The sequence below is a fragment of the Panthera uncia genome, chromosome D4 (assembly GCF_023721935.1).
Source record: "Panthera uncia isolate 11264 chromosome D4, Puncia_PCG_1.0, whole genome shotgun sequence".
NCBI classification, from domain to species: Eukaryota; Metazoa; Chordata; class Mammalia; order Carnivora; family Felidae; genus Panthera; species Panthera uncia.
The window spans coordinates 78194085-78221367 of NC_064807.1; the positions used below are offsets into that span (position 1 = coordinate 78194085).

At 42.4% G+C, this 27283-nt stretch overlaps 1 long non-coding RNA gene and 1 other non-coding gene across 4 annotated transcripts; one reads left to right on the top strand and one right to left on the bottom strand.

Annotated features, from left to right (window-relative positions):
* The first annotated feature begins 13 nt into the window (after positions 1-13).
* LOC125920940 (uncharacterized) lies at positions 14-19717 on the top strand. Of its 3 annotated transcripts, none has more exons than XR_007457261.1 (4): positions 14-135; positions 463-648; positions 3992-4130; positions 18821-19717. It is a non-coding gene; the product is annotated as an uncharacterized LOC125920940 (long non-coding RNA). The 3 variants fall into 3 exon arrangements; XR_007457260.1 differs by lacking the exon at positions 14-135 and adding an exon at positions 142-330; XR_007457259.1 differs by lacking the exon at positions 14-135 and having other exon boundaries at positions 142-648.
* Positions 19718-25520: 5803 nt separating this feature from the next.
* On the bottom strand, positions 25521-25624 carry LOC125928072 (U6 spliceosomal RNA). Its single transcript, XR_007459549.1, has one exon. It is a non-coding gene; the product is annotated as a U6 spliceosomal RNA (small nuclear RNA).
* Positions 25625-27283: the final 1659 nt, after the last annotated feature.

The following is a 27283-nucleotide window of genomic DNA, read 5'->3' on the forward strand; positions in this document are numbered from 1 at the left end:
CCGCCGCCGAGGCCCGCCCCACTGACCGTGGCGCCTGAAGGGGCGGAGGAAAGCGCTTCGCGCAAGCGCGTTCGCGTGCTCTCGCCTTCTAGAGAAGTTACTGCGCAGGTTCGCGTGGAACCTACGGAGAGACCAGTAGGTCTTGGAGGGCTAGGTTTGCCACTTTTCTGGACTTTTTACAATTTTTAATGCCACCGACTACTACCTACTGGACGCATGTGGTACACCGGCCACGATGCTAACCATACAATTACAGCGTTCACTCAACGTGAATGTATTGAACGATTCCTACGTAGCAGTGAGCACTTTGGGTCCCTAACCAGGTCCCAGGTACCTATCCCCATTTTATCTATGGCGAAACTGAGGTTCACGTTGATCAAGTCACTGGTCCCAAGATCATGCGACTAGAACGTGGGCGCTTCCTATTCTGTTTCACCTTTGTCTTTTTAACCTCTCTTTTAGGATTCCTTTGATGGGAGCAGAGAAATTGTTACCACATTTTCCACAATTTGTCCACCGCTTCCCACCCTCCAACTTGGTCTGCTATTCTCCCCTTCCCAGAAAGTTTAGCGCACTTCGCAAGGCCGCGTTATGACTTTCGTGGAACCGCGACACATTGGCCTTGTGTTTGTGGAGGTGGGTAGATAGGTAGGTAGATAGATAACATATACATATGTATATTTATGTACAAACATGCATATTCTTGTATAGCTCACATTTTACAACTAAATTGGTATAGAGATGAATATATCAATGTTGTACAGCAAAACATTTTCTTTGACCTACAAGTTCATCTTTTTTTCCCTGACTTTTAAAAGCACTTAAAACATTTTTGTGGGCACTGTGCCTGTTGTAGCTAATGGATAAGACTGCCCTGTCTCAGTCACCCAAAATGAAGTTCAAGCTCTCTCTAGACACCGAAGAGCTTTCATAAGCTATCTTTGCTACAGACGAGTGAGATTTCTTTGGGAAAGTGCATGACAGGTTACAAACCTCTTATTTTTAGAAAGACCTGTGTGCGAATACCTCATTTTCATCTTACGAATGACCCACCATTGGGCATGTCACTTGATTTCTCAGATCCTCAATCTTTTCTGCAAAATAAGGATAATGATACCTATCACACATGGGTCCTTTTGAAAATTAAGTGAGGTAATATGTACAAAATGCTTGACATATAAATATTTAATACATAGGAATGGCTATTATGTGATAATCCAGGATAAGGTAATATTGGAATCTCTTCTAGCCCTATAGGTCTATGCTTCTATTCCTATATTCTTTTTTCCCCCTGTATTCCTTAACTCCAATAAGTATAGTTTGTTTGCGGTCACAATTTAACATCTCTGAAATCAAGAAATTCGCCTATGCGAAGTAAATATGAAAGCTGTGGATGAATTGCCTTTACTTGTCCAACTGTGAGCTTAGGTCTGGCTAGAGAGTTTCTATATATCCAATTGTCACCTGAATTGAAAACTTCATGTATAGCAAATGGTTAGGAAATGCTTCTGGAGTAAATGATTGCTCAGAGGCAGGGGAATGAAAGAGATGACCTTGAAAAAAATAATACCTAGGTTTCCATGTGCCATGCAGTGTTCTAAGCAGTTTCCTTGTATTGATGATTTGAGTTGGCAACCAAATTATAAGGTAGAGAGGACCATCATCCCCATTTTATTTATATTTTAGTTTTTTATTTTTATTTTTCGTCTCCCATTTTAAAGATAAGAAAACTGAGGTCCAGAGAAGTAGAGTAACTTGCCTGAAGCCACAACTAGGAAGTGACAGACCCAGGACTTGAATCCAGACAGCCTGGCTCCCAAGTCCATTCTCTGCCTCTCCTTCCCGTCTTGGCCCCTGGGGGAATTTGCATGAAGTCCCTCTGTGAAGTAGGAACTGACCTAGGAATCATGTATACTTTCTTATTTAGTCCCCGCAACATCCCCATGAAGTCAGTACTATATTCACCCCATCTTATGAATGATAAAACTGTGTGTCATACAGGTCAGAAACTATAAAATACATAAATATTGGTAGCGCTGGGACTTGAACTCAGGCACATATAACTTCAGAGCACCCATTCCTAAGCCCCATTCTAGACTTCATCCCTTGTTTCCACTTGTTAGCAGCTTAAGTGTAGATTCCTTTTATTTTTTTAATGTTTATTTAATTTTGAAGGAGAGAGAGAGCATGAGTGGGGGAGGGTTGGGGGGGGGGGGGGGGAGAGAGAGAGAGAGAGAGAGAGAGAGAGAGAGAGAAAGAGAATCCAAAGCAGTCTCCAGGCTCTGGATTGTCAGCACAGAGCCTGACACAGGTTCGAACTCAGGTGAGAACATGACCTGAGCCAGTGGGCCCCATTAAGTATAGATTTCTAATTGTTACTGAAGTCTGTGTGGAAGAGGTTACCCTGGATGCAGCATTGAAGAGAAACATTGTTGTGAATATAATGTGTCTATTACATGCTAAGCAATACAATTAAAGACTATAGAGATTGTCAATTCTTGTAATAAATCACAATTTTCAAAGGAGAGGTGTATGTGATCAACTGCAGCATAATTAGAACTGTCCATTGGATGCCTGTTAGGGTTCCTAGTTAACTTTTTTCTTTAAGGCTGCTTATATGAAAAGAGATATATACACAAAATATTGGTTACAGCACTGTTTGTAAAAGACTAGAGACAAACTATCACTAGAGAGCTGTTATAATAAAATTTTTAATGTTTTTATTTATTTTTGAGACAGAGACAGAGCATGAGTGGGGGAGGGGCAGAGAGAGAGGGAGACACAGAATCCGAAGCAGGCTCCAGGCTCCGAGCTGTCAGCACAAAGCCCGACGCAGGGCTTGAACTCACAGACTGTGAGATCATGACCTGAGCCGAAGTCAGACGTTCAACCGACTAAGCCACCCAGGCGCCCCTAATAAATTTTAATACATCCATATTGTGTAATATATGCAGCAATTAAAAGACTGAGGCACATAGTATGTCCTGATATGGAACTATCTTTAAGGAATACTTCAAGTGAAAAAAATAAGAAAAGCAAATAGTATGCCGACATTCGTTAAACTATAAAAGAAAGGGGAGAGGCACCTGGGTGGCTGAGTCAGTTAAGCTTCTGGCTCTTGGTTTTGGCTTAGGTCGCGATCTCATGAACCATGAGGTGGAGCTCCACATGGGGCTCCGTGCTGACAGTGCAGAGCCTGCTTGGGATTCTCTCTCTCTCTCTCTCTCTCTCTCTCTGTGTGGCTCACCCACTCACACTTGCTCTCTCTCTCTTTCCCTCTCTCTCAAAATAAATGAATGGACACCTTTTTTGTAAGGGAAGGGGAAATATATATATATATATATATATATATATATATATATATATACACATATGTGTGTAAATGGACATTGAGAGGGATTTTTCCTACTGTCCTGAAACTGCTGCTGAGGCCAAATCTAAAAATCAAAAAGTACATAAGGTACCCACCGCCAGTTACTGGAACTAGCTGTCTTCCAGGAGGACATTTGAAGAGCCATTGGTTGGAGAAACCAGCCCTTCCACCAAGCCCTATCTCCACTCCGATACACCCGGCCCATTCTCCATGCCCATCCCTTCTCCTCACAGATAAACCATCACCACTAATCAGTGGAAAGAATGGAGAGTTGAGAGGGAAGTCAGCCTTTGGGAAAGAGTGGTGTTCTGGAAAGAGACGTATCCCTTCCTGTCTCTCCATGGGGGGATTATATCCCTTCCTAGAAGCAAGGGAACAGGGGTCCAAGGGAATCACTAGTGAAGATTAGGTGTGCCTATAGGAAGAGGAGACTGGCAACTCCCCAGTAGCTATTTGAGCATCAGACTTACTGATATGCTCTACGCTGTTGCATCTCTGGCCAAGGAAAACACACGAGAGAGACCACATGGCAAGGGGCTTTGGATGGTATGGTGGAGGGCTGTAGATGGGGAGGCACTGAAACTGCCCCATCAACCCATACATACCTTGACTTTTCAGTCCTAGATTGGAGCGCGGCAAAGAAATGTTCATCATCGGCATGTGGTGTAAATGACACAAGTTGGCGGTCAGCTGGAAGATACAGCAAATGTCCAAGGGGCTACCCGTTCCTAGGGAGAGAGAATTGGGATCACTCCAGGTACTGATTCTTTGTCATATCTACCCATTCTTGTTTCATTTCTCCCTGTTTATATTTTTATAGTTTTTAATAAAAATCGATGTTTTCCTGGTCTTTATCTTTCTCCAGAGCCTAAAAATTTGAAGTTATTTTCAGATCTATCTATTGTGTGTATTTAAACCAAATTAGTTCATCTCCTAATTGGTTTTATAGGCTTAATTACATTGGTTAATTTTGCTCATGCATTTTAGAATTTTTGTTCCTAGTCTTAGGTTATATATTTTTTCCCTCTCTGTCTCTCTCTCTCTCTGTCTCTCTGTCTGTCCGTCTGTCTCTCTCTCTCTCCACTCACCCCGTTTTGTCCAGTGGTTTTGGAGTTGCCATAAATCTAGAACCAGATACTAAAATTTTGGTGTTCTAGTTCCTGGATGATATTGAAGACATAGCAAAACCAAAACAATCTGTACTCTGAATTTTATTTAAGAACCTAATTTTTAAGTGCATTTTTAAGTGTAGTTGGTTAATCTCCAGTGATACATAATTCAATTAAGTAAAAACAAATAAAAAATACTACATCAACCAAAAAAGAAATAGCAATTGATGTACTTAAAAATTTAGCAGATTGACAGAGAAGTCATAATCAAGCACATGAGACTTTTTAGTCTCTGGATATGAAAAAGGATTCGATGCAAATTCATGATACAAAAGAAGAAAATAATGCATAAATGTAAGGATGAGTACATGATATACTCAATTGGAAAAGAAATGCTGTGACCATTAAAATAGTCCCCCCTCCAACGTACCCATAGATCTTATACCAATCCCCCCAAACTGTAATCCTCTGGCATTACAGTTTATTAGGGCATGACTTCTCCTAACAACCACAGCAGAATTACATAAGGTGAAAAGTATACTTAAATTCCTCAGGAAAGCTCCACACTAGAGACTGTTTATTGTTTCTTAGTTTTCCTGTGCTGTCAGATCTGATGGCCATCTCTTTGGCTGACCACCAAAAGAAGTGAGCGGTTTAGATTTAGAGGCCATGTTACGTGAAAAAAATGTGCATCTCTCTTTTTTTTAAAAAATGTTTCATTTTTGACAGACACAGAGAGACAGAACATGAGTGGGGGAGGGGCAGAGAGAGAGAGAGACACAGAATCCAAAGCAGGCTCCAGGCTCCCGAGCTATCAGCACAGAGCTCGATGTGGGGCTGAAACCCATGAACCATGAGATCATGACCTGAGCTGAAGTCTGACACTCAACCAGCTGAACCACCTAGGTGCCCCTAAAAAATGTGCATCTTTCAACTTTAGAATCACACTTACTATGGCAAATGACCACACCATGAGATCTACAGGATGAACTGAAATGTACTAAGAAAATAGCAGATTTGGCTCTTTTATCACATGCAGAATAGTATGATTTTCTTTATTGCTCTGTTGACCTTTTACATTTAGTTGAAATAATGTAGGTTAAAAGCGTGTGTGATGTGACACAAGTGTATCAAACTGATGGTGACTGTCACCATGGTACAAATATGGCAGGTGCTGTCAAGAACTGAGATTTTACCTTAGTTGCAAGCTAATAATTTAGCCTAATGCAGTTTCCTGGATAGAAGCAGAAGATGCAAAAAGACGCAAAACCTCTGGGTCAGAGACAAAGGACTGTATTATTCACAACAGTTCATGCAACACATACATCAACACTTTTGCCTCAGTTCTTGGCTGTCTGAACACACAATATGTTACAGGAAGGGAACTCTGAGCTTAGGGAAACCAAATCTTTCCTAGTGGAGAGTGAGCATTTCTGTCCTTTACTCTGAAGGGAAACTATTTCTATTTTCGAAGGCTCTTTGGTATATAAACATCCTTGAAAAAATAGTCTGGGAGGGACACCTGGGTGACTCAGTCCGTTAAGCGTCCGACTTCGGCTCGGGTCATGGTCTCACGGCCCCATGTCCAGTTCTGTGCTGACAGCTCAGAGCCCGGAGCCTGCTTCGGATTCTGTGTCTCCTTTTCTCTCTGTTCCTCCTCTGCTCTCTCTCTCTCTCAAAAATAAATAAAGATTAAAAAAAGAAAAGAAAAAAAATAGTCTGGGACAAATGATAGTCCTTGTGCTCACAAAGTGTGCAGAAACAACAAGAGACCCATGGAGGGTCGGCTTCCAATGGGGGCAAGATTTCAAATATTGTTGTACAATATTTGGTGAGTGAGTGGTATGCTGCGGATGAAAGAATATGGTTTTAAGAAGCATGGTGACTGTAGCTCCATTTCTAGCAAACATTTTATTAATTACCTGACATTAGTCAAATTACTTCTCAGATCCTAAACTACAAAATGGAATAATAAATGTACCCCAATGGAATTGTTGTCTAGGTCAACTGAGAAAGTGTAACTGAAAGTACCAGGCACAGTTATCTAGAATATTCCAAGCATCCAACAGATGCTCTATCCTTCTATCTTTCCCTCATTCACTGATTCCCTCATACATGTGAATCAGGCGCCAGAGCCTTACACCCCTCCTCGAAATCGGGAAGCAACTTCTTGGGCCCCTACCTGTGTTAGTTAGGATACATGGGTTCAGATGCTGTAACTATGGGACCGAAAAATGATAGAGGCTTTCACAAGGTAGAAGTTTACTCCTCTCTCACATAAAAGTTTGGATAGGTAATCTAGGGGTGATATAGCAGCTTTCAGGTGGCAATTTTTAAGCTCTTCCTTGGTTATTGCACTGCTACCCCCAAAACATAGCTTCCACCATCATGTCCCATTCCAGCCAGTAGAGGAGAGAGAAAGAAGTGGATAGAAAGTGCCTTCTCTTTCACGTATGACACAGAAGTTGTGCTCATCACTTCTACTCACATGGCATTGATGAGTCACGTGGCCACACCTAAATGCAAGGGACATTGGGAAATCTAGTCTTTATTCTGGGGAGGACTATTATTAATAGAAGGAGAGAAGAACAGATACTGAGAAACCTCTAGCCATTTCTGCCACACTGCCCTTTGCCTAAGAGGGGGCAGGCAATAGCGCTCGAAGGCCTGAGGAAGTTGGAGTTCTACTCTGAAGCCACCAAGGTAAGGATTGGAACTAGCAGCAGACCATGAAACTCTCCCACCAGTGTAATTCCCTCAGGCTACCCCATGTGGGCTCTCTGAGGGACTCTGAGTAAATAGCATCCCGATTACTTTGCCTGAGTTCTGAACAGGTTGGGGAAGAAAACAAAAAGATCGCCTTTACTAGTGATAAGAAGCCAGGCTGGCAAAGAAGCTTTCAGAGCTGGTAGCTGAAGGGCACCACTAATAATGAATCCCAGACCTGGGCTGCAAAGACTAGGACAGCTCCCACTGCTAAAGGGGGGCAGAGCCCCAGGAGCGGCTCCCTCCCCGTAAGAAGGACAATGTTGAATAGGCACGACCGGGTGTTTTCAAATTTATCAAAAGAGCCATTCCTCATCTATGCAGGAATGGATAAAGCAGGGAGAGGAAGCAGGAAATGAGGTTAGAAAAAAACCCTTCCAATTGAAACCCAGACTGGAGAAAAGGGGTTCCCCTCTACCGTCTTTGGTGAACAAAGAGCGAGGCTTAGAAACAGCGGAAGAAGCAACCATAACAGAACCAACAACTACAAGAAGGACCCAAACTGACAGGTCAGAAATTACCCAACACCATAATTGGATTTGAGCCCCAGCCCGGCCTCTTAGGAGCTGTGTGCCTTTGGATAAGTTCCATGAGGTCTCTAATTCTTCATTTCCTTGCCTCCAAAATTAGGAAATCGTAGTATCTAATTCCTCCGGTGGTTGTGAAGAGAAGATGAGGTAAAGCATGCCAAGCTCTTAGCAGAGTGCCTGGTATGAAGAAGCCCACGGGAAACAGTAGTTGCAATTACATTTCTGAGGGCCCATCAGTAGCTCCTGAAGCAGTCTCTCCATGTCTGTTGGGAAAGAAAAACACCTTTATCTGCTGTCACAGCATTCAACTGAGATCAGAAGAGTTTCTGCAGAATAATAAAAGTAATTGGGAGAGGGAAAGACAACGGGACAAATGGGAGAACAAGACTCCCGTAGGTTCAGCTGATCAGAGAGACTGGCTGGAATAGGGTCCAGGGCAAAGGGTTGGGCCTTCCCTTTTCCGTTCCTGCTGTGCTGCCCCAAACACACACATTTTGGGAAGGGGTTGAGAGGGGATAGGGCCCACGTATTTGAACCTCCCTGGCATACTGTGAGGTCTAATTAGGTGGTCTCTGACCCTGTCAATTCCCTCCTTAAACACTCCCTCCCCTCCCCCCCCCAAACCCTCACATAGCAGTTAATGTTTTAAGTTTTTTTTAATGGATGGTACTTCTGTTTAAAACTTTAAAGTCTGCTGGATAAGGGAATCTGAGGTTTCAGAAGTTCTGTGTTCTCTTCCCAAGAAAGCTATGAGAGCTACTATGAGAGCCAAGCTATGAGAGGCTGTCAGGTGATCACACATCACAGTTAACAGGGCATTCGCTCGTCAGTGATTCACTCTTCAGTGAATAATGATTGTACTTGGACTTGAGCTCCTCTCTCCTCCTGTCCATTGGAGCCCCTCAGGGCCCCCATCCTGTTTTTCTGCTCAGCCTCGAATACTGGCGGACCAGAAAGGGTCCATGGACGCCTTTTGAGCCAAGCCTCCATTATGCAGAAGGGAAAACAGAGATCTGAGATGTTAACTGACTTGGTCAGCAGTTGCTTAGCAAGCCAGTTTAGACCTATGATGAAAAACCAGGCTTTGGATTCCTAATCTATTGCTTTTCTAACACTTAAATTCCAACTCTGTAGCCTATTAGCTCTTAGATTTGGGCAAGCTTTTGAATCTCTCTGGGCCTTAGTTTCCTCGTCTGTAAAATAGGTATATGGTACCCCATTTTGGATTGTTGTGAAGGTTAGGAATATATCTAAAATCCCTCTCCACCATAACCTGCCCCCCTTATTCCCATCCTTCTTGGGTGGCCACGATGTCAGGTCCCTCCTGGAGGAGATCCCTGCAGACTCCAAGCTTAAATCTGGGCACTGCTGCTGATTTCCCTGGGAGAAGAGGGACTAGCACTTCAGTATAGGTGAGGACTGAGTTATTTTAGAATCCCCAAAACACAGCATCTGTGACACAAATGAAACTTTTGAGAGCAGATAGACATAATTTTAATGAACTGTTAGGCTTAAAAGTCTTCATCTCTCATTCTTTGGTCTTGCTAAAGATCCTTTTCTTCTCCAGATATTGGAGAGAAAACAGGGAAAAGGGAATGTGAAGGAAAAATTCTTTCTTGCCTTTGAATGTATTCTGGGTTTTACAGGTTTAATGTCTGACCTCCCTCACCGTGAACTAAGGAGGAAAGGTACATTTGTGTTACTGCTTTATACCTGATACAAGATGTAAAACAGAATGTATGTACAAGATGTAAAAACAGAAACAACAAGTGATCTGTTTCATCGATAAATGAATACAGGGCAGCTGGGCTTCCCTAAGTGAAGGGTGCCTTCTAACAGTCTCTGGATTTTTTTTTTTAAGTTTATTGTATTATTTGATGCCTTCAAACAATCTTTGTTTGTTTTTTAAGCATATTTAGTTTTGGGAGAGAGAGAGAGGTAGGGGAGGGGCACAGAGAGAGGGAGAGAGAGAGAATTCCCAAGCAGGCTCTGCATTCTCAGCCTGGAGCTGGACGTGGGGCTTGAACCCAGGAATAGCAAGATAATGACCTGAGCTGAAGTCAAGAGTCAGATGCTTAACCCACTGAGCCACCCAGGCGCCTGCAAACAGTCTCTGTTTTAGGACAATAGCTGGAGTTGCTGGTTTTCAAATCTATTAGGACAACTACTTCCTGTTTCCGGGATTCTTACATCTATTCTGGTACCGAAATGAAAAAGCTGGCAGAACGGAGCATTTCAGACATGCTCCACAAGAGGGTGTAATAGGCCCATGCCAGGCCAGCTCCCCAGTCAGAACTCCTGGTCTTCGGTCAGTGGTCCCAGTTGTGTTGCACAGATCTGGTTTGGCAGTTGTATGTCCTTGGGCCTCTGTTTTAGTTCCTCTCTTTTCCGAACTCAGGAGGAAGTGCAGAAGCTTTGAGAGTCAAGTGTACTTGGATTAAAATCCTGGCTTTGTCTGTCATTAGTGGAGACATTGGCCAATGAGTTAGCATCCTGAGCTATTGTATTAGTGATCTGTAACTTCTTCCCAAGGCTGGGGAATCACAGAAAAATAGACGTTTGGTGCAAGAAGGGACCTTCAAGATTGGCCAGTAGAATCCCCACATTTCACATATGGGGAAACTGAGGCCCAGGCTAGACCAGAACCCAAGACTCTGAACACTTGAGCCTATGCTTTCCGTGCTATACCCAGCTGCCCCCTTCAAAAACACATCAAGCATTAGACACTCATCAATGAACAAATGAATGAAAGGTAAACAACCCCTTAACTAACAAGTCTGCGCCTTTGTAGAGCAAGGGCTGTGGATCCAGACAGAAGCATGGAGTGGAGTGCTACATCCATCATCCAGCTTCAGTGGTGACTAACTTGAGCAAGTTACTTGCCCTTTGGTACCTCACTTTCCTCATCACAGCAGGGGAGGCGGGAAATAATTGGGGAAATAATACCTCAAAGGTATGGTGAGGATTCAGTGAGCTCACACGTTAAGTGCTCAGCTCAGTGCCTGGCACCTAGTAGGCAATGGGGCAGTGTCGGTTCTTATCATCTAAGCCATGTAACCTTTCTGAGCCTCAGTGTTCTCATCTGTAGCGTGAGGTTTTTATATAATGTTGTGAGGAGGATTAAGTGGTTGAATCTTTCCTTGCCTCTTTTAGCTTCTGATGGTGGCTGTCAATCCTCGCTCTTGCTTGGCTTCAAGGTACATTGTTCCGATCTCTGCTTCTGTCATCAGCCACATGGCATTTTTCCACTGGTGTTTCTGTGTCCCTTGTCTCTGCTTGTAAGGACACAGTTCGTATTGGATGAAGGGCCTCTCTTGCTCCAGCATGACCTCGTCTTAATTGCATCTGCGAAGACTCTGTATCCAAATTAGGTCAAATTCACAGGTATTAAGGGTGAGGACTATTTCAACATACCTGATGTGGGACACAATTCAAGCCACATTGCCCATTAAAAGATTTTCAAAAAACTCTGAAATTTTACGAGTTCTTCCAATTTATTAATAATATTTATAATTTATGTATAAGTTAACATAATTACAATTAATTTTATTTTGTTGGTCTGTATAATGTTATTTATTATAAATATTATATAAATTCAAATTCTACTAATACGTTATTGATTAAATTATTTAAATCTAGTAGTTATAATTTGTGAACTGTTAGAACAGTTAATTAGTTAAAAAAAAAAAAATGAGGTGTGTCAAACAAAGCATTTCTGTGGATCTGAAAGGTGCTCGGACCATCACTTTTCAACCCCCGGTTCATGGACTGTCAGGGTGGTCTTCCCACAAAGCAGATATGATGCTGTTACTCCCTCCATGATGGCCAATAGCCGACAAATGGCCCCTTCCAAAGAACACTTTCAGCTACATCTCCCCAGTCCTCTTATAAAGCCAGTGCTCAGGTGTGGCTCCCCCGTCTTAACCTGACCCAGGACAGATCTTCACTGCCAGACCTTTACTTACGTGTTTCCTCCAGAAATAGTCCCCGTCTTTCCCATCCCCCCTCCAACCACCAACATACCCCCAAGTTCCTTCTGCTACACATCATTCAAGGCCCAGCTCAAAAGCCACTTCCTCTGTGAAACCTGCCAGACTCAATTCTGTCCCCCCACCCCCAGGTCCATGTATTTGCAGTACCTCATTTGTGCATTTGCAGTATGTCCCCCAGTTTTCCCAGTATCATAGTGAGGTTCTACCATTAGCCGCTTCTCCCACAAGGCTAGAATGCCTGGAAGTCAGGAACTTACTTTGGTCATTGTATTAATTTGCTGGGACTGTGACAAAAATTCTTTGCTTGAGCTAACTTTGGTCACCCTCCTGGACCTTCTCTTAGACCCATCTGTGCATTTTGCTATAAAATCCAGTTTTAGTAAGAACCCTACTAAGTCATTTTAGCAAGAACCCCCAACTCTTGATACCTGATCACCCTCACCGTCCAATCAGGTTCCTCATCCTCCACCATCCATCGAGTGATATCTCAACACTGGGCCTGTCTTCAATTAAAATCCTGTTAGGTCGATATAGCCAGTAGCCCCCCTAATCCTTGTTGTTTCCTCTTAGTAAATTTCCATCCCCTGACCCCACGCTACTCCCTGGCTACAAATTCCTACTAGCCCGTGGTGCTTGGAGTTGAGCCCATCTCTTTCCCCCATTGTAAAATCCCATCACAGCCCCTATACCTAAGACTATAGTCCAGAATAAAGGCTTCCTTACCATCCTGAACAAGTGTTATTGAATTTTTTTTTTTCATTTACAGATGCCATAACAAATATCACAGATTGGGTGGCTTAAACAACAGAAATTTATTTTCTCACAATTCTGGAGGCTGAAAGTCCAAGACCAAGATGTCTGGGGGTTGATTTCTTCTGAGGCCTCACTCCTCAGCTTGCTGATGGCCGTCTTCTCCCTGTGTCTTCATGTGGTCTTCCCTGTGTGTGTCTCTGGGTCCCAAATTTCCTCTGCCTATAAGGAGGCTAGTCGTGTTTGATTAGGGCCCATCCTGATGACCTCGTGTTGGCTTCATTACCTCTTAAAAACCTTATCTCCAGATACAGCCACGTTCTCAGGTACTGACATTAGGCCTATCATCATATGATTTGGGGATGGAACACAGTTCAGCTCATGACCGTCATTTTTAATTTTTTAATAAGCCAAATAATATAGAAACTTATTATTACTACTACCTCAAACAATACAGGTAAAGCTAAAGTCCCCTGTTTCCCTACCTGACTCTACCCAATCATTAACACTGCTATCAGATCTATTTCTAAGCCTCTGTACGTATGGATGCATATACATGAAGATATAACTTTGCTGTTTTTTTCTTTTACGTAAACAAGATCATATTGTCCATTTTGTTTTTGCAAATCTCCTTCTCTTTCTTCTCTTCCTCCTCCTCCTCCTCCTCCATCTCCTTCTCCTTCTCTTTCTCCTTCTCCTTCTTCGTATGTATCTATCCCATTGCTGCCCTGCCCCAGGGCTTAAGCATGTTCAGGCATTTGTTGAAATATTGAAAAGAATGAAAGCATGGAGTGTAATTTTGCTATAAATTTTCTGGCAGTCACCTAATATTATAGTCTCATTTTCCTTGTGTGTAAAGTGGAGGACAATAACTATAATACTCATCTCCTCGTTGTTTGGCTATTAGTAGTTATCCTTCACCTTATTTATTTTTGTTTTTATTTGTTTATTTTTTTAAGTAGGCTTCATGCCCAACGTGGAGCCCAATGTGGGGCCCAACATGGGGCCTGAACTCACAACCCTGAGATCAAGACCCAAGCTAAGATCAAGGGTTGGACGCTCAACCAACTGAGCCATCCAGGTGCACCAGTTATCCTTCACTTTAATACTCAGCCAGTATTGTCCAAACACCTGTCCTGCATGACCATCAGAGGTCCAGTATCATTCAGTTTTACTTCCTTGACATTTCTTCCAACCCAGGGAACGCTTTAATTTTCCACAAATCCATCCTAGTATGTTGCTAATTTCTGTTGACCAGGCAGCTCATCTGCTGGCCTGTCTGCAGCTGTTCTCTCCGCTCTTCTTTTGCTCAAAGACCCAGACTACTAACTCAGTTCCCCAAAGCATACCTAACACTGCAAGGTTTAGCTTAAGGAATTTTACCAATGCCTTCCTGATAGCATCATTATCATCCTCATTATTATCACCATTATTATCTCTCAGAGAAGCCTCTGGATTCACTTCTGCCAGCATTTCCCTTTCACAGGTGAGGAATCAGGCGTTCAGAGAGGGTGAGGGACTTTCCCAAAGTCACTCAGCTAGTTGGTGGGAGAGCAGGGCCCCGTCCAAAGTCTGGCTTATAGTGGAGGAACCACATCTCATTGGAGCTGCTTCACACAAAGGCATTAAGTCACTGAACCACATTGTGCGATAGTCATTCTATTTTCCATTATCTTCCATTTCCTCTGAATAAATCAGGAAAGCCTCCTGGAGTATCTAATATCCTTGTAAAAGTTCTCTAACACGCGCTAGTCTCCCTTTCTAACAAGAGAGCAGGCAACAGTATCTAGCTAGAGTTTAATCACACTGTTTTGTTTTCCTTGTATTTATTTTTATGGAAATGATGCTGATTTCCCATTGATGTAACCTCATAAATGTCTTTATTATTGAAAGTGAGTAGACTTACAGAAAAATATTAAGTGAACAGTAATGTAGGTAGTCCATTGAAATGGCAAAATTGTGCAATTTGGGGCCTCAAGGCTAGGGAACACTGCACATAACAATGAGGAACTTAAGACCGGATGCCAGAATCCATGGCCTGGCCTGGCCTGGCCCCCTCAGTCCCCGGGAAGGGGGATGGCACCTCTCTCCCCAGTTCCTGGCAGGAACCACAAGGAGAGGCCCCTTGACCCAGCCGAGCTCCAGCCCCAAGAAGAGCCAATTCCAGACCCACTAGGAGCTCAGCCTTTCCTTTATGCCACCTTATTGTCCCACAGGGCTTCATTTCAAGGGAGATCTCCATCTCTCTTCATGTAACAAAAGTCCCCAGCACTGTTTTTCCTCAAACAAAAAAAGTGCAGTCCGTTTTCTCTTCCAGTGTAATTAAAATGGCAGGCAGCTTTGCAATGGCAATTTATTAAAGGTCTGTAAACTGTTCAGTCACAAGAGTAGACTCCCTTTCCTGGCTCAGCCACCAGATGGGGGAGGGGTGTGCTAACAGCTCCCTCCCCACCCCCACCCCCACCCCCTGCCCCATTCTGTGAGAAGACTTTTCCTAAAGCACAGCCCTGACCTTGGCCCTGGCTTGTTCTGTTCAACATGGCTGCTTCTCTTGGGCTAGTCTTCTTGGCTTAGCATTGGAGGCCCCTCACAGTCAACCCACTATGGTGAGTAGAAGCTCATTAGGCCAGAACTTGGGATTCTGGGGTTCTCTAGAGTGACTCCTAATTTGCTCTGTGACCTCTGCTGTTTCCTTCCCCTCTCCAGGCTTGTTTTCATTTCAGTAGTAGGAAGGGATCAGAGTCTCCTCCAGGGCTGACTTTCTGTTTCTGTGGTTGGAACCTGAATTAATTGACCAGCTCAAGATCAAAGAGGCTGAAAGAGCCGGCACTGAAGTCCAAGCCTCAGACTTGACCACCCCCAGCCCAGTCACTAAGAAGACTTTGAGGCTTTGCCCCTTGAGATTGTTCTGGGCCTGAGTGCCCTATGTCAGGAAAAACAGGTCTGCTGGTAATTAAACTGGGCTCCCCACTTCCCAAGGGGTTTCCTTACCTAAATAACCAAACACAGAGCCCTGGAGAGTGAGGAAGCTGCTCACACTTGACCTCTTTTAACTCTCTCTCATCCCATCCCAAATGACTGGTTCCAGCAGGAGAGTTTTCTGTTATGTCTTTTAAAAAGGAGAATGTTTTAGGGCGAATCGGTTAAACACCCGATTTCGGCTCGGGTCATGACCTCACGATTTGTGAGTTAGAGCCCCATGTTGGGCTCTGTGCTGACAGCTCGGAGCCTGGGGCCTGCTTTGGATTCTGTGTCTCCCTGTCTCTCTGGCCCTTCCCCTCTTGAGCTCTGTCTCTCTCTCTCTCTCTCTCTCAAAAATAAATAAACATTAAAAAAAAAGACTATGTTATTTAAAAAAAAAATGAAAACTATGTAATTAAAAAAAAGAATGTTTTTGTTTTGTTTTGTTTTTAACTTGTCATAAAACAGATGTTCAGGGGGCGCCTGGGTGGCGCAGTCGGTTAAGCGTCCGACTTCAGCCAGGTCACGATCTCGCAGTCCGTGAGTTCGAGCCCCGCGTCAGGCTCTGGGCTGATGGCTCGGAGCCTGGAGCCTGTTTCTGATTCTGTGTCTCCCTCTCTCTCTGCCCCTCCCCCGTTCATGCTCTGTCTCTCTCTGTCCCAAAAATAAATAAAAAACGTTGAAAAAAACCAAAACAAACAAACAAAAAAAACAGATGTTCATCATGAAAATTTTTGGACAGTATAGAAATGTACAAAGAAGAGAGTCAAAGTCAACTGAAATAGAGTAAAACCTTGGATTGCAAGTAACTTGTTCTGCGAGTGTTCCTCAAGACAGGCAAACGTTTCTAATAAATTTTAACTTAATAAACAAGCGATGTCTTGCAATACAAGTAGTACAAACAGGTAGTATGTGGCACTGAATGTCACATGATCACAGCTGAGCCAATAGTTCTTCTCTCTCTTGCTGCGAGATTGTGGGTGATGTCTCCCATGCTCAGATGCTCAGTCTCAGGCTATGGTGTTTGGCAGAAGTCCGTGATTTTTCAGAACGTTGGAAGGGGTGCCCACAACTGGCACTAGTGCATTTTTTGTCACTTCAGAGCACCTATGGATGGTCCTTTGCTTTTCCATAGAAGGATAAGCTTAGGAATGCTTTGCTTCATTCTAGGTCATTGGATAGGTTCCTTGTTAAAGTTGCACGAAAAGAAGAAGATTCCATTGAGCCAATAGAGAGCAGTGATTCCATTGGTGACAGTGAAAGTCGTCCTACACAATAACCTTCCTCTCTCTTGTCTCCCTCACACCAGCCACGAAGGTTTTCAAAGGGAAGTGCAGGTTAATTTATTTATTTTTCTTTATATTTTGTATTTTATTTATTATATTACAGTATTGCGATAATTTTTGTATGAATATTTTTGGGTTGTGGAACAAATCATCTGAGTTTCCATGATTTCTTCTGGGGAAATTTGTTTTGATATTCAAGTGCTTTGGCTTATAAGCATATTTCCGGAACAATTTATGCTCGTGGACCAAGGTTTTACTGTATTATTTACCTACCCCTGCTCAAGATATTCTTTTTTTTTCAAGATTTTATTTTTAAGTAATCTCTATATCCAATGGGGAGCTCGAACTTACAACCCCTGAGATCAAGAGTCACACGCTCCACTGACAGCCAGCCAGGCACCCGCCTGAGATAGTCTTCATAAACATTTTTATGTTCATCCTTCTTGGCTTTCTCTAAGGAATATAAAGACATGTATCTCTATAGTGAAGATAGGATCATACTAGAAACACTGTTACAATTTTTAAAAAGTCAATATCGTGACTCACTTACAAACATAAAATGAACACTTGTCAAAGATTGTAATTTTTTTAAAGATTTTATTTTTAAGTAATCTCTACATCGAACATGGGCCTTGAACTTAAAACCTTGAGATCAGGCATTGCATGCTCTACTGATTGAGCCAGCCAGGTGCCCCTGTCAAAGATTGTATTTAACAGTAATTAATGAAAGAACCAATAATAAACTAAAGCTAGTTCAAAGGAGAATCAGATCTATCTAGATCTAGATCTATACATAAATTTGCCAATAGATGCAGAGTCAGTTATTATCTTTAGAGCAATAAAGTGGTGTTTGAAATCATCTCTTAAAATTGTACATTTTCAGGCCAAGATCAATTTGCATTTCTGTGGGCAAGAATAGTTCGCATTACCGTAACTTTTCTGAAATTTGCAGGGCTGTGAAATAGCCTAGTCAAAGACAGTGAAAGACTTAGACCCCTGTAGAATCAAGTATAGCATCCAATATTCCATTGAAAGGACACTCAGTAAACTTCCAAATTTTCACCCAAACGTATATTATGGTTATAATAGCTGATATTTTGGGGGTGCTTACTATGTGCCAGGCACAGAGATATGAGTGTTATCTTATTTAATCCTCACAAGAAGACTGTGAGGTAGACTCCATCGTCACTCCATTTTTACTAATGAGAAAGATACAGAGAGGTTAAGTAACTTGCACGATGTCACATAGCTAGGAAGTGGGGAAGCCAGAATTCAACTCCCTGTTAAAGAACAAAAGTTCAAGTTAATTTTAAAGATCTAATTAGCTTTATGAATCAATTTGTGAATTGGGCAGCATCCCATCTAGCAAGTAGAGGGGAGCTCAAAGGGGTACAGAAAGGGACAGCTTTTTATTTGATGATGATTATTTTTTAATGTTTATTTTTGAAAGAGTGTACAAACAGGGGATGGGCAGAGAGAGAGGGAGCCAGAGAACCTGAAGCAGGCTCCACACTGTCAGCACAGAGCCCAACATGGGGCTAGAACCCACAAACTGTGGGATCATGACCTGAACCAAAGTCAGACGCTCAACTGACTGATCCACCCAGGCACCCCAAAAGGGAAAGGTTTTTAAAGACAGGGCAAGGAAATCATAACAGGAGAAAGGATTATTTTGGGTGAGGTCACCTTCCTTTGGGGGACAAAAGGGTCTTAATGGGTGGATTATCTCATCTCCCTTTGGGGACTGGAGAGGGCCCATGTGACAGATCAACTTATTGGTGCTGAGCATATTGCTAACTGACCTCTGAAAACTATCTCTGGGGGAGGTTGAGACTGCAGTTAGGTTAGCTACTGAGCCCCAGTTTGGTGACATGGCCTAGTGTAACCGACTCTCTTTTGGACGTGTGATTTTCTTGTTAACACCCCTAACTATGACATTATATCATCATTTATCCAACTTTTGATTGATGCATATTTGGGTTGTTTCCAGTTTTCTTTTTTTTCAATGATGAATGTTTCAGAAAATATCTTTATGTCATCCTCTACTTTTCAGAATTCCTCGAAGTGGACTAGCTGGGTTCAAGGATGTGTGCATTTTACCCTCAATAAATGTGGCCAACATGCCCTCCTCCAAAAAGCGGAATCAATTTACACTCCCATTAGCAGCCAGCTTAGCAGAGTTTATTTTCCCACATCTTTGCCAACAGTGAGTAAGTACATCAATCTTTTCAGTGTTTGCCTGATAGATTAAAAAAAAAAAAAAAAAAAAGATTTCTTGGTGTTATTTTAATTAACACTTCTTCTTAAGGCAAGAATTTTTCAGGACTCTTTTAGATGTATAATTGTCAATGCCAGAGATTACTTTGTACCCTCTCTCTTGGCCCTGTAGGGCAGATATTTAAACTCAGAGCAAGGTGCCCAGTGGGGAAAGGAACTGTGCAAGGCCATCCTGTGAGTTAGGGGCAGAACTGGGGCTCTCCTCAGAGTGTTCTGAATTCTTTCAGAAATAAATAGAGCCTTTCTTTTGAGCCTCTCTGACACAAGTGTTGTTTTTAGTCTGAATACCAGAGGGAGTAACGGGGACCCATCAGAAGTAAGCCCTTTGGATTAGTCCATCAGTGGAGGTGATATAATTAGCTAGGCCATGTGAAAAAGAGAAAACTGAATTGCTACCTTATCACCAATGGACCAAACACTTAAATGTTTAAAAAAAAATTTTTTTAAGATAAAATCAATAAATAAGTAGAATTTAGGAAAAATATGAGTAAATCAGTTCTATGATTTATAAAACAAGTCATAAAGGTTTAACAAATTTGACTACTAAATGCTTTAAAACATGTGGCAAAACCTCCACAAATGAGTTTGAAAGACAAAAGGATACTGTGCACAAGATCCCACTTGTTAAAACAAAAAACACACATCAGAAATTACTTAGGCACATACCAATTGTTAGACCAATGATAAGACTGAAAAGGATAATGCCTGTGAACATGCTTTGCACGAAGGCAATTTTCCCCAATGTAGGCATGGTTGTTAGGACTGTTATCGTGATCTTTCTGGTTTCCAGTGATGGGGCCAAAATCTGTGCAAAAGCGTCAGACAGGGGTACAAGTATGAATCTAATGGGAGTCCTCTGTGCTTCCTGGATTTTGATGTCTGTGTCTTTCCCCAGGCTAGGAAGTTTTCCACTATGATTTGCTCACATAACCCTTCTACCCCTATTTCTCTCTCTTCCTCCTCTGGGACCCCTATGATTCTGATGTTCCTTTTTAATGAGCCACTGACTTCTCTAATTCTTAAATCATGCTCTTTTGCCTTAATCTCCCTCTTTTTTCTGCTTCATTATTCTCCATAATTTGTTCTCTATATCACTGATTCTTTGTTCTGCCTCATCCATCCTTGCCACCGTGGCATCCATTCATGATTTCAGCTCAGTTATGGCATTTTTAATTTCATCCTAACTAGTTTTTACTTCTTGTATCTTTGCAGAAAGGGATTCTAATCTATTTTCAACTCCAGTTAGTATTCTTATTATTGTGATTCTAAATTCTGGTTCAGACATCTTGCTTGTATCTGTGTTGGTTAAGTCCCTGGCTGTCGTTTCTTCTTGCTCTTTCTTTTGGGGTGAATTCCTTCGTTTCATCATTTTGAAGGGAGAAAAGGATTTAATGAGGTAGAAAAATATTTTTAAAAATTAAAGTTAAAAAATATTAAAATTAAAAAATTAAACACACACACAAAATTGAATAAATGATGCTAGATCCTAAGTGTGTTTTGGTATGGGCGTTGAAAGTGCTTGATAGATTAGAGAAAAAAGGGGAAAGAAGAAAAAAAAAAAGGAAATCGTTTGAAAATTTGAAAAAATGAATACACTGAAGTAGACTAAAATGAAATGATGGAAGTAAAATAGAATTTGAAAAAATTTACACAAAAGTAAAAAAAAAGTACAAAAATTAAAAATATTTTTAATAAAAACTGAAAATAAAAATGAATTTTTTCTCTTTCTGTATTCAAGAAAAAGAAAAGAAATGAAAAGGAGAAAGAAAGAAAAAAGAAAATTAAATAGATGGACCTAACAGACTGACATATGACCGAAATTACTTCATTTTTCCCCTAGAAGTCAGACTATGAAGTGCTTTATAGTCCATAAACTAACCAGGCGGTGAGACTTCTGTTGAACAGCGAGGTTGGCCCAGTTGGGCGGGGCTTAGTGTAACAGCTTCATTCTCCACTAGATGGCGCTGCTAGCCTACTGGGGTGGATTGTTGTGGCGCTTGTAGGTGCGTACGAGCGTGCGCGGGGGTGTTGAAAATGGCATCACCCAGCTACCCAGTCTCTAGTATCGGAACTCTGTTCTCCCCAATCAGCAATTGCACATCTGTCCTTTGTCTTCAGTTTTCGTCCACTCCCAGCTTTTTAAACTGTCCTTGACCAAGCCCCAGGTAGTACCTCTCTCCTGGGTTTTGTCTCAGATGTAGCTGTTTTCTGCGGCCCTTTACTTCTGAGGGATTGCGGCTTTGACCCATTCGCCCCTCTAGGGGAGGGTCTCACTGAGCAATGGCTGGGTGCTGGCTGCACCCAGGAACATTTGTGGGACCATGCTGCTGTCAAAGTCCAGAGACTGCAGCTGGGTGCCAGCCCACCCCAGAAAAAGTTCGCTAGATAGTGTAACAGCAGAATTTCAGGGATTATGGAAAATCACAACACACATCTGGCACCAGGCTTCACTCTTAACGACCTTTTTCCAGCACCAGCGAATGTGGCCTTTCTCTGGGGTCTGCTGGGCCCAGGTGGCCTCAACAGTCTCTACCAAATGTCCTTCCAGCAGTGGAGCTGCTTCTCCCTGTGTGGCCCGAGAACCTCCCGGACCCCACTCTGCTCCTGGGGATTCGCCCTTGCCACCAGAGCACTGCCAGGTATCGAGCTGTGGAGTTGCAGACTCTGCACTCCCCCTGTTTACAGTCTTAATGGAATTTAAACCCTCTCCTTTCTCCTTTCTCCCTTTTAAGTTCAGTCCCTGTGGCTGTTTCCAATTTTCCACTTTCTCTCCAGCTGCTTTTGGGGAAGGGTGCTTTTCCCGTGTTCTCCCCACCATCTCTGTCCTCTCTTCACATGCAAAAGCACCACCCTGCCCTCCGTGGCTTCTCTCTCCCCAAGATCACCTCTCCACACCATGTACCTGCTGAGTTCTGTGGTTCAGGTTGTGCAGGTTGTTGTATTAATCCTCAGATCAGTTTTCTAGGTGTGCAGGATGGGTTAGTGTTGGTCTGGCTGTATTTCATGCACGTGAGACACACAGAAAACTTCCATGCTGTTCCGCCATCTTGGCTCCCTCCACAAAGGTGCAGGTATGAAGGGGACTATGGTGGTGTCTTTGAAAATAACCACGCTAGGTTTGAATCCTGGCTTTGCTGACATTTGCCAGTCCTTTGGCAAGATATGTAGCATCCAAATCCTCATCTCCTCATTTGTAAAATGGGGGTGGTGATACCCACATCTCACAGTATCTTTGAGAAATCAATAAGATGATGGATGTGGACTGCCTGGCACAGAGCCTGGCATTTATTAGACAGTTAAAAAATCTGTGTTCCCTTTCGATTCTCTTCTCTGAGAACCCACAGGGATTTCCCAGACTCCTCATTCATTCAACAATGTCTATTTCATACTACGCATGCTGGGCACCGTGCAGGTGCTAGGGAGACCAATGTGAATGTGAGAGAGGCAGTTCTTGGTCTCTTGGAGTTTATAGTCTAATGATGTTGGACACAGAACAGATACTTTTGCAAAAACGAGTTATTTACAACTGAAGCAGAGCTATGAGGAAAAGAAACCCAGAATGCAGCAGGAGCCGTGAGAACGCTGAGGAAAGGCCTCTGAGGAAGGGATCTGAGGCACAGGGGAAGCAGCATCTGTTAGAGTGAGGAGAGCCCTAAAACGCCCTGAGCAAGGTGGACCCGGGTTACCTGGAGAAACCAAAGGAAGGCCAATGTGACTGGAGCTTGGGCAGGGCATTCCCAGCTGGAGAATTTCGATTCTCACATTCCAGACAGAAGTTCATCCCTGTATTGGTCTGGACATTCTATGACCAGGAACTCAATACTTAGGTAAGCTGGTCCATCTGGGCGATGGTTGGTGCCCCTAGAAACTCAGGTGCAACCTGTTGGCTACTGTACCATTGCATCCAGGAAGCAGACCACTGGCGCCAACTACTTGCTCTTAACCTGAAGCGATCAGTCATTCACCTAGCCTCACTTGTCCTCTCTGGACAAATGTTGTAGTCACCTGCTCTTCTGTCTTCCTCCATTGTCTTATAAGCTCCCCATCAGAAAAGAATGTGTCTTTTTCCTCCCTCTGTCTGCAGCTCCTAGCACAGACTTTGCACATATGAGGTGCTGCTGAGTGTATGTTTGTTGAATGGATAATAAGCGATGCTTTGCAAAGATTTGGTTGGTTGTTCTTAAGTAACTATTACCCCCCAATACTAGCTGTGTTTTATTGAACATCTACTGTGTGCCAGGCCCATTATTAATGTTATCTCATCAAATAGCTTTTTAGGGACTGTCACTATTTTGTCTCCATTTTCCCCTCAGCTTTATATTTTAAGAAATTCAGATAAACAGAGAAGTTGGGAGAACTGTATAGTAAACCCCCACTTCGTGTAGGTTCACCAATTTTCCCATAGCTGCTTTATCCCTGTGTGCATGTACACACACACACACACACACACACACACACACACTCACTTTTCCCCTGAACCATTTAAAAGCTACTGATGTGAAAACTCTTCACTCCTGAAATCTTCAGCATGTGTCTCCTACGAACAAAAACACTTCTCTCCACCATTATGATGTCACTGTCACACTCAACAAATACAAGATTGATAATACCTAAAAATAGTCCATGTTTGAATTTCTCCAGTCGGCCTGATTACATCCTTTATAGCTTTTTAGTTTTCATCTAGAAGTATAGAAAGCATTTAATTGCGATGTCTCTTTAGTCTCCATTAACCTGGAACAATTCTCCCCACTTCTGACAGGGGGGCAGGTGGTCTTTCATGTGTTTGCCATTTCTGAAGAGTCTAGGACAGTTGTTTTAGAAAATGTCCCGCAATTTAGGCTTGTCTAGTATCGCCTCATTATTTGATCAGGTTATACATCTTTGGGCAAAAATGCTATTCAGATGATGCCATGTTTTCCTAGGGCATCACATCAGAAGGCACATGTTGTCATGTGTGCCGTTGGTAGTGATGCTGAACTTGATCACTTGTGTGAGATCGTAGAAAATAGATATTGGTGTCTGCCCTTGGTTCCTGGAACAGGGCTCCTGAACCCCTTGTAATGTCCTTTTTCTAAAAAAATTTATTTAAATCCAAGTTAGTTAACATATAGTATGGTGATAGTTTCGGGAGTAGAATTTAGTGATTCATCACTTACATATAACACCCAGTGCTCATCCCAACAAGTGCCCTCGTTAATGCCCCTTGCCCATTTAGCCCATCCCCCCACCCAACACCTTTCCAGCAACCCTCCATTGGTTCTCTGTATTTAAGAGTCTGTTATGGTTTGCCTCCCCTTGTAATTTCCTAAGTTATTGGAGCACTAGGATCATGTTTTGTTCTAGTATTTTCTCTTTCACCCCAGGTCCTGACACTGAGCTCCTGAAACTCTTGTGATTTTCCTAGGGTGATAGGAGTGTCTTTTGCTCTAATGGTGGGCTCCTGGATGGCTCTTGGATGAGGGCTGGTCACCTGAAAGACAAAGCCATGATTAGATGTTTTGAGCTTTCAGCCCTGCCTCTCACTCCCTCTTGAGAAGAGAGAAGGGTCGGAAATGGAGTTAATGATCAATCATGCCTAGGTGATGAAGCCTCTACAGAAGTCCCCAGAGTATGGGGTTCAGAGTGCCTCCAGGTTTTCCAACACATCCCCACATGGAGGATGACATATCCCAACTCCATGGCGACAGGAGTTCCTGTGCTCAGGACCCCTCCCAGAGCTCGCCCTACGGATGTCCATTTGGCTGTTCCATATCCTTCATCGTAGCTTGTCATAAACTGGTTAACACAAGTGTTTCCCTGAGTTCTGTGAGAAGCTCTAACAAATTAATTGAAACTGAGGATGGGGTTATGGGAGCTTTTAATTTGTTGCCAAGTTGGACAGAAGTTGTGGGTAACCTGGGGACCTACTGCTTATGATTGGCATCAAAGTAGGGTGGGAGCAGTCTTGTGGGACTGGGCCCTTAATCTGGGACCTGATCTATCTCCAGATAGATAGTGTTAGAGTTGAGTTAAATCATAGGATACCCAACAGGTGTTACAGAGAATTTCTGGTGCGAACCACCCCACTCCTGCCTCAACCACACATTTGAAGGGTCAGAAGTGAAGTGTTGTGTGGGAGTCATAAAGGGGACACACCGGACTGAGCTGAGTTTTTCTTATACAACTTGGTTAGGGTGGTGTCCACCAGATGTCTTCACTGTAAAGGTACATTTTCTCTTTGTAATTAATAAGTGATTTCTGGGGAGATACTTTGTTCCCCAACAATTTTTCACCAATGTTTTTCACATCCATGAATGATCTTACCTGAATCGATTATTACTATGGTGATTGCAAAATGATGATTTTCTAATTTCTTTTACATGTATTAGCTGACAATCTTCTCTGTAGCAGAGCGCTCTCTCCATTCTTCTTTTTTCTTTCTTTCTTTTTTTTTTTTTTTTGATTAGAGTGTAGTTATGCACTCATGGATTACCTTTTTTTTAATGGAATGCTTTCTGAATTTGCATGTTATCCTTGTGAAGGGCCATCTAATCTTCCCTGTATCATCCAATTTTAGTAGATGTGATGCTGAAGTGAACACTGGATTATTTTTTAATTTAATGTATAGCGATCCTTTATCACCATTGTTCATTTTGATGTTCAACTTGTCCCAGATTTGACCAGCAGGAGATGCTTTAAGCCAGGTTTTGTGTGCTTTAATGCGTCTCCAGTAGCTTTGAGCACTTCTTTGCTCTCTGGCACAACAAGATATTCTAGGTTTACTTTTACCCTTATTCTAAATAGCAGAAAAAGGAGGCCCAGAGAAGTAAAATGGCTTGCTGCCTCACGGTGTTTGTGAGATCCTAATCAAGCTCAGGACTTTAAATTCCAAATTTCTAGGAAAGTATTAAGCTGATAGGCCAGCCTTTCCTGTAGTGCAGAAGGGACCTTATCAAGACATGTAGACCCCCAAACCAGCTGAATCTTTAGCTGACTGCACTCAGAGCTTGCCTAATAAGATGAAAACATTTGGATTATAACTTTGAACTTAGACAATTAGCAACAGATTCCCAGGATATTTTTTTGATTGAGGAAGTTATAATTTGGGGGGAAAGAGCATAGGTTTTGGATTCCAAAAGAACCAAGTTTTCCTTTAAAACCCAGGCAGGTTCTGCCCTTGTATTTGTCTTTGGGCAAGTTACTTCACCACGTTGAATCCCAGGCTCTTCCATCTGTAAAATGGGCTCATTCATAGAAACTGCTTAGTCTAGTGTCTGATACATGTTAAATGTTCAATAAATGAAAGCTACTTTGCCAACAAGACTGTTATTATTAAGATCTGAGAAAATTCTGTTGTTCCGAATTCTGTTATTCTGGGTTAAGGTGATAGAAAAAGCAATGGATTTGGATTTGGATTTAGATTTTGAAGATCTTACTCCCTCCCTGTGACCTTAGACAGCTCTTGTCCTCATAAATGAATTTCATTTTCCTCACTTGTAAATCAGGGCTCATGGTCCCTCCCCTGCAAACTTCACAGCATCACTCACCAGATTTCATGAGCACTTACTATATGCAGAATAATCAGAATCTTAACATTAAAAGCAAAAGGTAAACATCACTGTACCCCTCCCTTAACACATGATTGATTGGCAGGTTCAGAGCCACTGAGCAGGGATTCCGTCCCGCTCTCTCAGACATGCCCTCTTTCCTTTACATCACAGTGTTCAGAAGAGCAAGTGAGAGCTGGATATGACAGTGTTCTGTAAAGCTGCAGCACGCTCTAAAGGTGATAGAGTATAATCAGCAGTATAATTACATTCCTTCCATGGAAAACATCATTGGGAGGAGAGCAGGAGACTTCGGGTATTTTTTTTTCTTCTTGTCTATCTTCAAGATAATTTGTGAGGGTCTTAGGTTGATGTTATCTACCAGGGGCCCTTACACTTCAAACAATAACTGGCTGAAGGTAGCAGAGATTCAAGCCAGTCCAGAAGCAAATACCTCAACTGAGAACACCGATAAGAAAAGCTCTTTGAAACTGTAGTTTATCTAGGATACCATTTTTTTTTGTTTGTTTTTTTTAATTTTCTTTTTATTATTTTTAAAAATTGTATTAATTTTTAAATTTTAATTCCAATATAGTTAACATACAGTGTTATGTTAGTTTCAGATGTACCATATAGGGATTCAACAGTTCCATACATGACTCAGTGTACTCTTTAATCCCTATCGCCTGTTTCACCCATCCCTCCACCCACCT